Source organism: Anopheles ziemanni (assembly GCF_943734765.1).
Source record: "Anopheles ziemanni chromosome X unlocalized genomic scaffold, idAnoZiCoDA_A2_x.2 X_unloc_37, whole genome shotgun sequence".
Classification (NCBI taxonomy): domain Eukaryota; kingdom Metazoa; phylum Arthropoda; class Insecta; order Diptera; family Culicidae; genus Anopheles; species Anopheles ziemanni.
Genome location: NW_026689804.1, coordinates 190001 through 201416, shown reverse-complemented (window position 1 = coordinate 201416; position 11416 = coordinate 190001).

Sequence of the window (11416 nt, the reverse complement as noted above, 5' to 3'; positions counted from 1 at the left end):
GCAAAGTTGTATGGCGCTGAGGACCCTGAAAAATCGGGTTAGTGTAGTTCAGACAGGGGAGGTTTTTGGGTCGGCTGAACCTCCTTATTTTGGGTTTTGACCTCCTCAAGAAGCTACACCTAGGCAAACTGCCTAGGGTGAAAGTGCGAAGACCAATCGAATAGTAAGACAAGTTTTGACCGATCGCCCTAGGCAAGCTTGTATGAAGAAAGGGACCCTATGGGTCATATGGAAAATCCATGAAAAATCGGCTAAGTCCCAAAATTGGGATGTCTGAACTACACTAAAAAGTTACCACATCAAGCAAGGCAAAGTACCTAGGTGAACCCTAAGAAGAAACACGGACCAAGTCAGATGGCCTAAGTCAAGAGTGCAAGTGACCTAGGCAAAGTTGTATGACGGTGAGGACCCTGAAAAATCTGGTTAGTGTAGTTTAGACAGGGGAGGTTTTTGGGTCGGCTGAACCTCCTTATTTTGGGTTTTGACCTCCTCAAGAAGCTACACCTAGGCAAACTGCCTAGGGTGAAAGTGCGAAGACCAATCGAATAGTAAGACAAGTTTTGACCGATCGCCCTAGGCAAGCTTGTATGAAGAAAGGGACCCTATGGGTCATATGGAAATACATGAAAAATCGGCTAAGTCCCAAAATTGGGATGTCTGAACTACACTAAAAAGTTACCACATCAAGCAAGGCAAAGTACCTAGGTGAACCCTAAGAAGAAACACGGACCAAGTCAGATGGCCTAAGTCAAGAGTACAAGTGACCTAGGCAAAGTTGTATGGCGCTGAGGACCCTGAAAAATCGGGTTAGTGTAGTTCAGACAGGGGAGGTTTTTGGGTCGGCTGAACCTCCTTATTTTGGGTTTTGACCTCCTCAAGAAGCTACACCTAGGCAAACTGCCTAGGGTGAAAGTGCGAAGACCAATCGAATAGTAAGACAAGTTTTGACCGATCGCCCTAGGCAAGCTTGTATGAAGAAAGGGACCCTATGGGTCATATGGAAAATCCATGAAAAATCGGCTAAGTCCCAAAATTGGGATGTCTGAACTACACTAAAAAGTTACCACATCAAGCAAGGCAAAGTACCTAGGTGAACCCTAAGAAGAAACACGGACCAAGTCAGATGGCCTAAGTCAAGAGTACATGTGACCTAGGCAAAGTTGTATGGCGCTGAGGACCCTGAAAAATCGGGTTAGTGTAGTTCAGACAGGGGAGGTTTCTGGGTCGGCTGAACCTCCTTATTTCGGGTTTTGGCCTCCTCAAGAAGACAGACCTAGGCAAAGTGCCTAGGGTGAAAGTGCGAAGACCAATCGAATAGTAAGACAAGTTTTGACCGATCGCCCTAGGCAAGCTTGTATGAAGAAAGGGACCCTATGGGTCATATGGAAATACATGAAAAATCGGCTAAGTCCCAAAATTGGGATGTCTGAACTACACTAAAAAGTTACCACATCAAGCAAGGCAAAGTACCTAGGTGAACCCTAGGAAGAAACACGGACCAAGTCAGATGGCCTAAGTCAAGAGTACAAGTGACCTAGGCAAAGTTGTATGGCGCTGAGGACCCTGAAAAATCGGGTTAGTGTAGTTCAGACAGGGGAGGTTTCAGGGTCGGCTGGACCTCCTTATTTCGGGTTTTGGCCTCCTCAAGAAGACAGACCTAGGCGAATTGCCTAGGGTGAAACTGCGAAGACCAATCGAATAGTAAGACAAGTTTTGACCGATCGCCCTAGGCAAGCTTGTATGAAGAAAGGGACCCTTAGGGTCATATGGAAATTCATGAAAAATCGGCTAAGTCCCAAAATTGGGATGTCAGAACTACACTAAAAAGTTACCACATCAAGCAAGGCAAAGTACCTAGGTGAACCCTAGGAAGAAACACGGACCAAGTCAGATGGCCTAAGTCAAGAGTATAAGTGACCTAGGCAAAGTTGTATGGCGCTGAGGACCCTGAAAAATCGGGTTAGTGTAGTTAAGACAGGGGAGGTTTCAGGGTCGGCTGGACCTCCTTATTTCGGGTTTTGGCCTCCTCAAGAAGACAGACCTAGGCGAATTGCCTAGGGTGAAAGTGCGAAGACCAATCGAATAGTAAGACAAGTTTTGACCGATCGCCCTAGGCAAGCTTGTATGAAGAAAGGGACCCTATGGGTCATATGGAAATACATGAAAAATCGGCTAAGTCCCAAAATTGGGATGTCTGAACTACACTAAAAAGTTACCACATCAAGCAAGGCAAAGTACCTAGGTGAACCCTAGGAAGAAACACGGACCAAGTCGGATGGCCTAAGTCAAGAGTACAAGTGACCTAGGCAAAGTTGTATGGCGCTGAGGACCCTGAAAAATCGGGTTAGTGTAGTTCAGACAGGGGAGGTTTCAGGGTCGGCCGAACCTCCTTATTTCGGGTTTTGGCCTCCTCAAGAAGACAGACCTAGGCGAACTGCCTAGGGTGAAAGTGCGAAGACCAATCGAATAGTAAGACAAGTTTTGACCGATCGCCCTAGGCAAGCTTGTATGAAGAAAGGGACCCTATGGGTCATATGGAAATATACGAAAAATCGGCTAAGTCCCAAAATTGGGATGTCAGAACTACACTATAAAGTTACCACATTAGCAAGGCAGACTTGTATGAAGAACGGGACCCTGGTGAAAGTAGCAAATATCCCAAACCGAACATGAATATTATACACACAAGAGTACGAACATAAAGGAACACGGACCAAGCGTACCGAGAGAATCGGTACTATAGAACCCTCGTGGTTCTACACAAAGACTTTATGTTAGGGGTTCAAGCCCCATAGTACTCAAACGGTGACAGTAGCAAATATCCCAAAACGAACGTGAATCTTATTCACAAGAGTACGAACATAAAGGAACACGGACCAAGCGTACCGAGAGAATCGGTACTATAGAGCCCTCGTGGTTCTACACAAAGACTTTATGTTCGGGGTTCACACCCCAAATCGAACGTGGAATTTACTTTCTGATGGTCATGCGGTCGTCCAAAGGGGTCTAGTATCCTGGGATGACAAGCATCACGGGCACAGCTCGTATCAAAACAGTCGAAGAGGCCCGCGAAAGCTTGCTTTCCATGGCTATGCGATGCACAAATTGAGTTTACTCACCGTAGTATAAAACGAACGAACCGAACCTATCCGAGTAGGGATAATGGGCGCAGTAACATACTTCTGTGACCCAGCGAGAGTTGAACGAGGTGACATGAACTGTCAGTGGCTTATATCAGATGGGATACATACATGAGATTGCTTTCAAATCTACACTCGAAAACCTAACCAAGTAAAAGCGAACGTGGGGAGGATTCGAAACTGGTAACGAAATCTTAAGCTGGAAAGAGTCATCACTATGGATACATATTATGCGAAACCAATCAAGTGCTCAGTACTGATCCAAAACCTAAGAGCACTAGTGAACACCTTATTCTCACCCTAGTTCACATCCAAGTGATCGACCACGTGTGTGAAGCAAAGACCAATCGAATTCCTCAATGAACCGAACACTATGAACAAATGGCCAGAAACGTTATAACTATCCAAACATCCTACTATCTAGCGAAAGTCATCACGATGGAACCATACAATGATCTTAACCTATAGCGCTCACCTATTCCTACCCAGAGTGCAAGTGAACAGATTGCCCACCCTTACCAGTTCACAACCACGTGATCGACTAACATACCGAGGTTACCACAAGTCAAAGTTATACGTTTACAAGCGCAAGACCAATCGAAAACCCCGAAAGCAATCTCGACCCAAAATGTATTATCCGTGAGTGTAGTCGAGTCTCGTACTCGTCATCTGTAATCGTCGGATAGAATATCCAGTACACGGTTGTCTTTCCAAATGAAATCTACATACAGAACTCGCTCTTGGCAAATGGGTGGCATTGGCGCAATCAGGAGCGAGTTCCCGTCCGGGTGCCAAATGATTGGCAAATGTCTGGGGGAAAGCAACCATATGTTGATTTGTCTGTTAGTGTACTGGGTGTTTGAGGTATGTAGTATCCACGCTTGGTTGGGTGTGTCAGAGGACCATGGATGCGTTCACAACCCCAATTGGGGTACATCGGGAATGATTTTGTGGAACCGATGTGCCCGGCACACACTAAGTTTTGTTGCAAGTTAATAGTGTGCCATGTCCGGGGGGGTTGTGATTAAACTCTGGTGAATTGCGTACTGTGGTGATTGGGGTATGAAAGCCCCGCAGTTGCAATGATCGGACGCGCCTAGCGTGTCCTTTAGTTGATGGTAGGGAAATGAAGGCCCTTGTCAGCTCACCTAAGTATTCATGGAAGTTTGGCATAAGGTCGCTGTGGTAGGGGTATGAAGGCCCCGTCAGCGCATGCACAATCGGGCGCACGTGCGCTTAGCGGAGTCGAATGCCGCTCAAGTGCCTGTCCGGTGCATCGGGTGTGTGTGATACGAGGGCAATGAGGTTCGCACGGGGGCTCGCCTCCCGTGTGCTACCGGACTTGACAACATATAGAACGTGGTGTTTGCTCCTCCGGGTGCAATGGGACAATGAACATTCGAACGCAAAGTCGGAATTCTGGTTGATCCTACCAGTAATATACGCTCGTCTCAAAGGTTAAGCCATGCATGTCTAAGTACAAACAGATTTAATGTGAAACCGCATAAGGCTCAGTATAACAGCTATAATTTACGAGATCATCAACCTAGTTACTTGGATAACTGTGGAAAATCTAGAGCTAATACATGCAACATGCCAGGACCCTCGCGGGAACTGGTGCACTTATTAGTCAAACCAATCGCGGGTTCTCCGTGTCATTGAGTTGAAGTCTGGATAATGATGCTGATCGTATGGTCTCGCACCGACGACAGATCTCGCAAATATCTGCCCTATCAACTATGGATGGTAGTATAGAGGACTACCATGGTTGCAACGGGTAACGGGGAATCAGGGTTCGATTCCGGAGAGGGAGCCTGAGAAATGGCTACCACATCCAAGGAAGGCAGCAGGCGCGTAAATTACCCAATCCCGGGACGGGGAGGTAGTGACGAGAAATAACAATATGAAACTCTTTAATGATGTTTCATAATTGGAATGAGTAGAGCATAAATCCTTCTACGAGGATCAAGTGGAGGGCAAGTCTGGTGCCAGCAGCCGCGGTAATTCCAGCTCCACTAGCGTATATTAAAATTGTTGCGGTTAAAACGTTCGAAGTTGATACTTGTCCAACACAGTCCGGCTCCGCCGACCCGGTCAACCCGTGGTCGGTGGGCCAAGTCGGAATCTGGTTGCGACTCAATGGTGTGGTAGGGCACCAAGTCTGTGTCATGGTGTGCCCTTCAACGGGTGCAAGTGTAACATAGAGCTCGACCGCTCACGTTTACCTTGAACAAATTAGAGTGCTTAAAGCAGGGTGCCCAAACGCCCTAGAATAATCTTGCATGGAATAATGGAATACGACCTTGGTCTAATCTTTCATTGGTTTGTACTCAGACCGGAGGTAATGATTAACAGAAGTAGTTGGGGACACTAGTATTACGGCGCGAGAGGTGAAATTCGTAGACCGTCGTAAGACTAACTAAAGCGAAGGCATTTGTCAAGGATGCTTTCTTTAATCAAGAACGAAAGTTAGAGGATCGAAGGCGATTAGATACCGCCCTAGTTCTAACCGTAAACGATGCCAACTAGCAATTGGGAGACGCTACAACCAGGTGCTCTCAGTAGCTTCCGGGAAACCAAAGTCAGGTTCCGGGGGAAGTATGGTTGCAAAGTTGAAACTTAAAGGAATTGACGGAAGGGCACCACAATGAAATGGAGCTTGCGGTTCAATTTGACTCAACACGGGAAAACTTACCAGGTCCGAACTTATGGAGGTGAGACAGATTAATAGCTCTTTCTCAAATTTAAGGGTAGTGGTGCATGGCCGTTCTTAGTTCGTGGATTGATTTGTCTGGTTAATTCCGATAACGAACGTGACTCACATATGCTAACTAGAACGCAGTCAGCGTTAATGCGTCGATGCCGATTGGAACGGGTTAGGACCTTTCGGTGGAGTATGACCTGACACCTTCGCTGTTCGTGTGCGCAAGTGCACTTACGGTACGCTGCTTAGCAGGACAATTTGTGTTTAGCAAAATGAGATCGAGCGATAACAGGTCCGTGATGCCCTTAGATGTTCTGGGCTACACGCGTGCTACAATGTGGGTAGCAGCGTGTCTCCTATTCCGAGAGGAACGGGAAATCACTCAAATACTCACTTAGTAGGGATTATGGATTGCAATGGTCCATATGAACTCGGAACTTCTAGTAAGTGCTGGTCATCAGCCAGCGTTGAATACGTCCCTGCCCTTTGTACACACCGCCCGTCGCTACTACCGATGGATTATTTAGTGAGGTCTTTGGAGATGATCGTTCGCTGGATCCTCGTGAACCGCGTCTGCTTTATCGAAGTTGACCGAACTTGATGATTTAGAGGAAGTAAAAGTCGTAACAAGGTTTCCGTAGGTGAACCTGCGGAAGGATCATTAGTGGCCAAGTGATCCTTCCAGAAGTCCGAACCTGCGGGTTGAGACTTCGGCACAAGTTGCCATATGATAATTGACGAAACACTATAGAAGTCCGAACCTGCGGGTTGAGACTCAGGCACAAGTTGCCATATGAAAGTTGACGAAACACTAACAAGTCCGAACCTGCGGGTTGAGACTTAGGCACACGTTGCCTTATACATGACTTCGAACAAATACACAAGTCCGAACCTGCGGGTTGAGACTTAGGCACAAGTTGCCTTATACATGACTTCGAACAAATACACAAGTCCGAACCTGCGGGTTGAGACTTAGGCACAAGTTGCCATATGAAAGTTGACGAAACACTAACAAGTCCGAACCTGCGGGTTGAGACTTAGGCACACGTTGCCTTATACATGACTTCGAACAAATACACAAGTCCGAACCTGCGGGTTGAGACTTAGGCACAAGTTGCCTTATACATACATTGGCCAAATAAACAGAAGTCCGAACCTGCGGGTTGAGACTTAGGCACAAGTTGCCATATTATATTCGATCAAACACTAAGTAGTCCGAACCTGCGGGTTGAGACTCAAGACCGTAACAAGATGTCACTATACAAGTCCGAACCTAAGGGTTGAGACTTAATGCGATCTAGATACCAAGTTGACATCCAATACCTGTTGAGCAAAACCAAAGATTCCCTGTTCTCGAATGATTACACTATATAACAGGGAATCATGAAGAAATCAAGCAAGCGTGAAACAAAGTCATCACTTGGGCATGCTCGATAGCCAACCACATGACCTTAACCTAAGAGAGCATGCAAACCACATGATACCTATAAACGATTAACCCGCCCTAGTTCAATCGTTCACCAAGTGATGACTTCAGTATGGCTAAGAGAAAAACTTTTAAATGGGAAAAACTCTAAGTCCGAACCTCCGGGTTGAGACTTCCGCGTCGGAGGTGGGCGCACCTCCTATCCGAAAGATGATGAATCAGGGGTGTTCGGTCAGCAATGGTCGGATGCCCCGTCGTAGTCCAACTATGACAATCAAAGTCAAGACCTCCGGGTTGAGACTTTCCGCGAGTACAAGCATAAAGGAACACGGACCAAGCCGTACCGAGAGAATCGGTACTAGAGCCCTCGTGGTTCTACATTGAGAGAGCCCTCGTGGTTCTCATTAGGGGCTTTATGCAAGTCGTACTCAATACTGTGGTGTGAAGTATAAAGTAGTCCTCGCCTGGTCCACGCTGCTCCGGCGGTCCTGGGTAAGATAGTTAATTCTAGCTTGCCCTATAGTGGAATGAGGACACTTAATGCTTCGTCTTTTAGCGGCGGCTAGACTCCTCCTCACGGGGAACGAGTTGACGCACACAGCGGCGGCTTACGCACTATGGCAATCATGGATGCCTGAAGATTCCGTGAAGTTCTCCCCTGGTCCACGCTGCCTCGGCAGTCCTGGGTAAAATGGAATATTTCCAGCTTGCCCTATAGTGGAAGAGGACTATCCAACAATACAAAGTCAAGACCTCCGGGTTGAGACTTTCCGCGTCGGTGGTGTCGCGCACCGCCTATCCGAAAGATGGTGTAACAGGGGTGTTCGATCAGCAATGGTCGGATGCCCCGTCATAGTCCAACTATGACAACCAAAGTCAAGACCTCCGGGTTGAGACTTTCCGCGTCCGGAGGTACGCGTACCGCCTACCCGAAAGATGGTGTGCTTCTGGGGTATTCGATGAGTCGGATACCCCGTCGTAGTCCAACTATGACAATACAAAGTCAAGACCTCCGGGTTGAGACTTCCGCGTCGGAGGTGCGCGCACCGCCTACCCGAAAGATGGTGAATCAGGGGTGTTCGATCAGCAATGGTCGGATGCCCCGTCGTAGTCCAACTATGACAATCAAAGTCAAGACCTCCGGGTTGAGACTTCCGCGTCCGGAGGTACGCGTACCGCCTACCCGAAAGATGGTGAATCAGGGGTGTTCGATCAGCAATGGTCGGATGCCCCGTCGTAGTCCAACTATGACAATACAAAGTCAAGACCTCCGGGTTGAGACTTTTCGCGAGTACAAGCATAAAGGAACACGGACCAAGCCGTACCGAGAGAATCGGTACTAGAGCCCTCGTGGTTCTACATTGAGAGAGCCCTCGTGGTTCTCATTAGGGGCTTTATGCAAGTCGTACTCAATACTGTGGTGTGAAGTATAAAGTATAGAGTCCTCCACTGGTCCACGCTGCTCCGGCGGTCCTGGGTAAGATAGTTCATTCTAGCTTGCCCTATGTGGAAGAGGACTCAATACCCTACCTGTTGAGCTTGAAACAAAGTCATCACTTGGGCATGCTCATATTGCCATACACAATTACATTATATTCGAATGAGCATGCAAGCGACCCTATATAGACCGAACCAAAACGATAGATACCGCCGTAGTTCACCCCCACCAAGTGATGACTTCAGTATGGCTAGTGTGTGAAGTATAAAGTATAGTCCTCCCCTGGTCCACACTGCTTCGGCGGTCCTGGGTAAGATAGTTAGTTCTAGCTTGCCCTATGTGGAAGAGGACACAATACTTAATACTTAGAGTACAAGCATAAAGGAACACGGACCAAGCCGTACCGAGAGAATCGGTACTAGAGCCCTCGCGGTTCTACATTGTGAGCCCTCGTGGTTCAAACTAGATACTTTATGCAAGGCGTACTCAAAACTGTGGTGTGAAGTATAAAGTATAGTCCTCATCTGGTCCACGCTGCTTCGGCGGTCCTGGGTAAGATAGTTAATTCTAGCTTGCCCTATGTGGAAGAGGACACAATACTTAATACTGTGGTGTAATGGACATGGTATAGTCCTCCACTGGTCCACGCTGCTCCGGCGGTCCTGGGTAAGATAGTTCATTCTAGCTTGCCCTATGTGGAAGAGGACTCAATACCCTACCTGTTGAGCTTGAAACAAAGTCATCACTTGGGCATGCTCATATTGCCATACAATATTCCATTATCTACTAATGAGCATGCAGCTATATGATTATAACCTGTAAACGATTACCCCGCCGTAGTTCAGCGCTTCAACCAAGTGATGACTTCAGTATGGCTAGTGTGTGAAGTATAAAGTATAGTCCTCCCCTGGTCCACACTGCTTCGGCGGTCCTGGGTAAGATAGTTAGTTCTAGCTTGCCCTATGGTGGAAGAGGACACCATACTTAATACTGTGGTGTAATGAACAAAGTATAGTCCTCCACTGGTCCACGCTGCTTTGCAGTCCTGGGTAAGATAGTTAATTCTAGCTTGCCCTATGTGGAAGAGGGCATACAAGACAAAGTATAGTTCTCCCCTGGTCCACGCTGCTTCGGCAGTCCTGGGTAAGATAGTTAATTCTAGCTTGCCCTATGTGGAAGAGAGCATACATGAACCAAGAACGAAGGTTATGATCGAGGAATGATTCGACAACTAACCGATGGTATGAAATGTGAAGAATTCAAGCAAGCACACAATCAAGTCATCACTTGGGCATGCTCGATAGCCAACCTCATGACATTAACCTAGTAGAGCATGCGAAAACCAATATATATACAAGTAATGTAAACGATGCCTCCCTAGTTCAGCGCTTCAACCAAGTGATGACTTCAGAATGGCTAAATCAAATCGGTTCAAAACATACCATCGGTACCCTATTGAAACACACAAGTCGATATCAAACCTCTTAATTGTGTAGTCCTCCACTGGTCCACGCCGCTGCGGCGGTCCTGGGTAAGATAGTTCATTCTAGCTTGCCCTATGTGGAAGAGGGCACATTACTCAATACTGTGGTGTTATGAACAAAGTATAGTCCTCCTCTGGTCCACGCTGCTTCGGCGGTCCTGGGTAAGATAGTTAATTCTAGCTTGCCCTATGTGGAAGAGGGCATACAAGACAAAGTATAGTTCTCCCCTGGTCCACGCTGCTTCGGCGGTCCTGGGTAAGATAGTTAATTCTAGCTTGCCCTATGTGGAAGAGAGCATACATGAACCAAGAACGAAGGTTATGATCGAGGAATGATTCGACAACTAACCGATGGTATGAAATGTGAAGAATTCAAGCAAGCACACAATCAAGTCATCACTTGGGCATGCTCGATAGCCAACCTCATGACATTAACCTAGTAGAGCATGCGAAAACCAATATATATGTAAACGATGCCTCCCTAGTTCAGCGCTTCAACCAAGTGATGACTTCAGAATGGCTAAATCAAATCGGTTCAAAACATACCATCGGTACCCTATTGAAACACACAAGTCGATATCAAACCTCATGATTGTGTAGTCCTCCACTGGTCCACGCCGCTTCGGCCGTCCTGGGTAAAATGGAACATTCCAGCTTGCCCTATGTGGAAGAGGGCACATTACTCAATACTGTGGTGTGAAGTATAAAGTTCAGTTCTCCCCTGGTCCACGCTGCTTCGGCGGTCCTGGGTAAGATAGTTCATTCTAGCTTGCCCTATGTGGAAGAGGACACTTAATACTTCGTCTCTAAGCGGCGGCTTGACTCCTCCCTACGGGGAACGGGTTTACGCGCACAGCGGCGGCTTACGCACTATGGCAGTCATGGATGCCTTACGTTTCTATGAAAAGTGTGTTCCTCCCCTGGTCCACGCTGCTTCGGCAGTCCTGGGTAAGATAGTTAGTTCTAGCTTGCCCTATGTGGAAGAGGACACGTAGACTTACTGTGGTGTGAAGTATAAAGTTCAGTTCTCCCCTGGTCCACGCCGCTTCGGCCGTCCTGGGTAAAATGGATTAATCCAGCTTGCCCTATGTGGAATGAGGACACTTTATGCTTCGTCTCTAAGCGGCGGCTTGCTCCTCCCTACGGGGAACGGGTATACGCGCACAGCGGCGGCTTACGTTATGGCAGTCATGGATGCCTTACGTTTCCATGAAAAGTGTGTTCC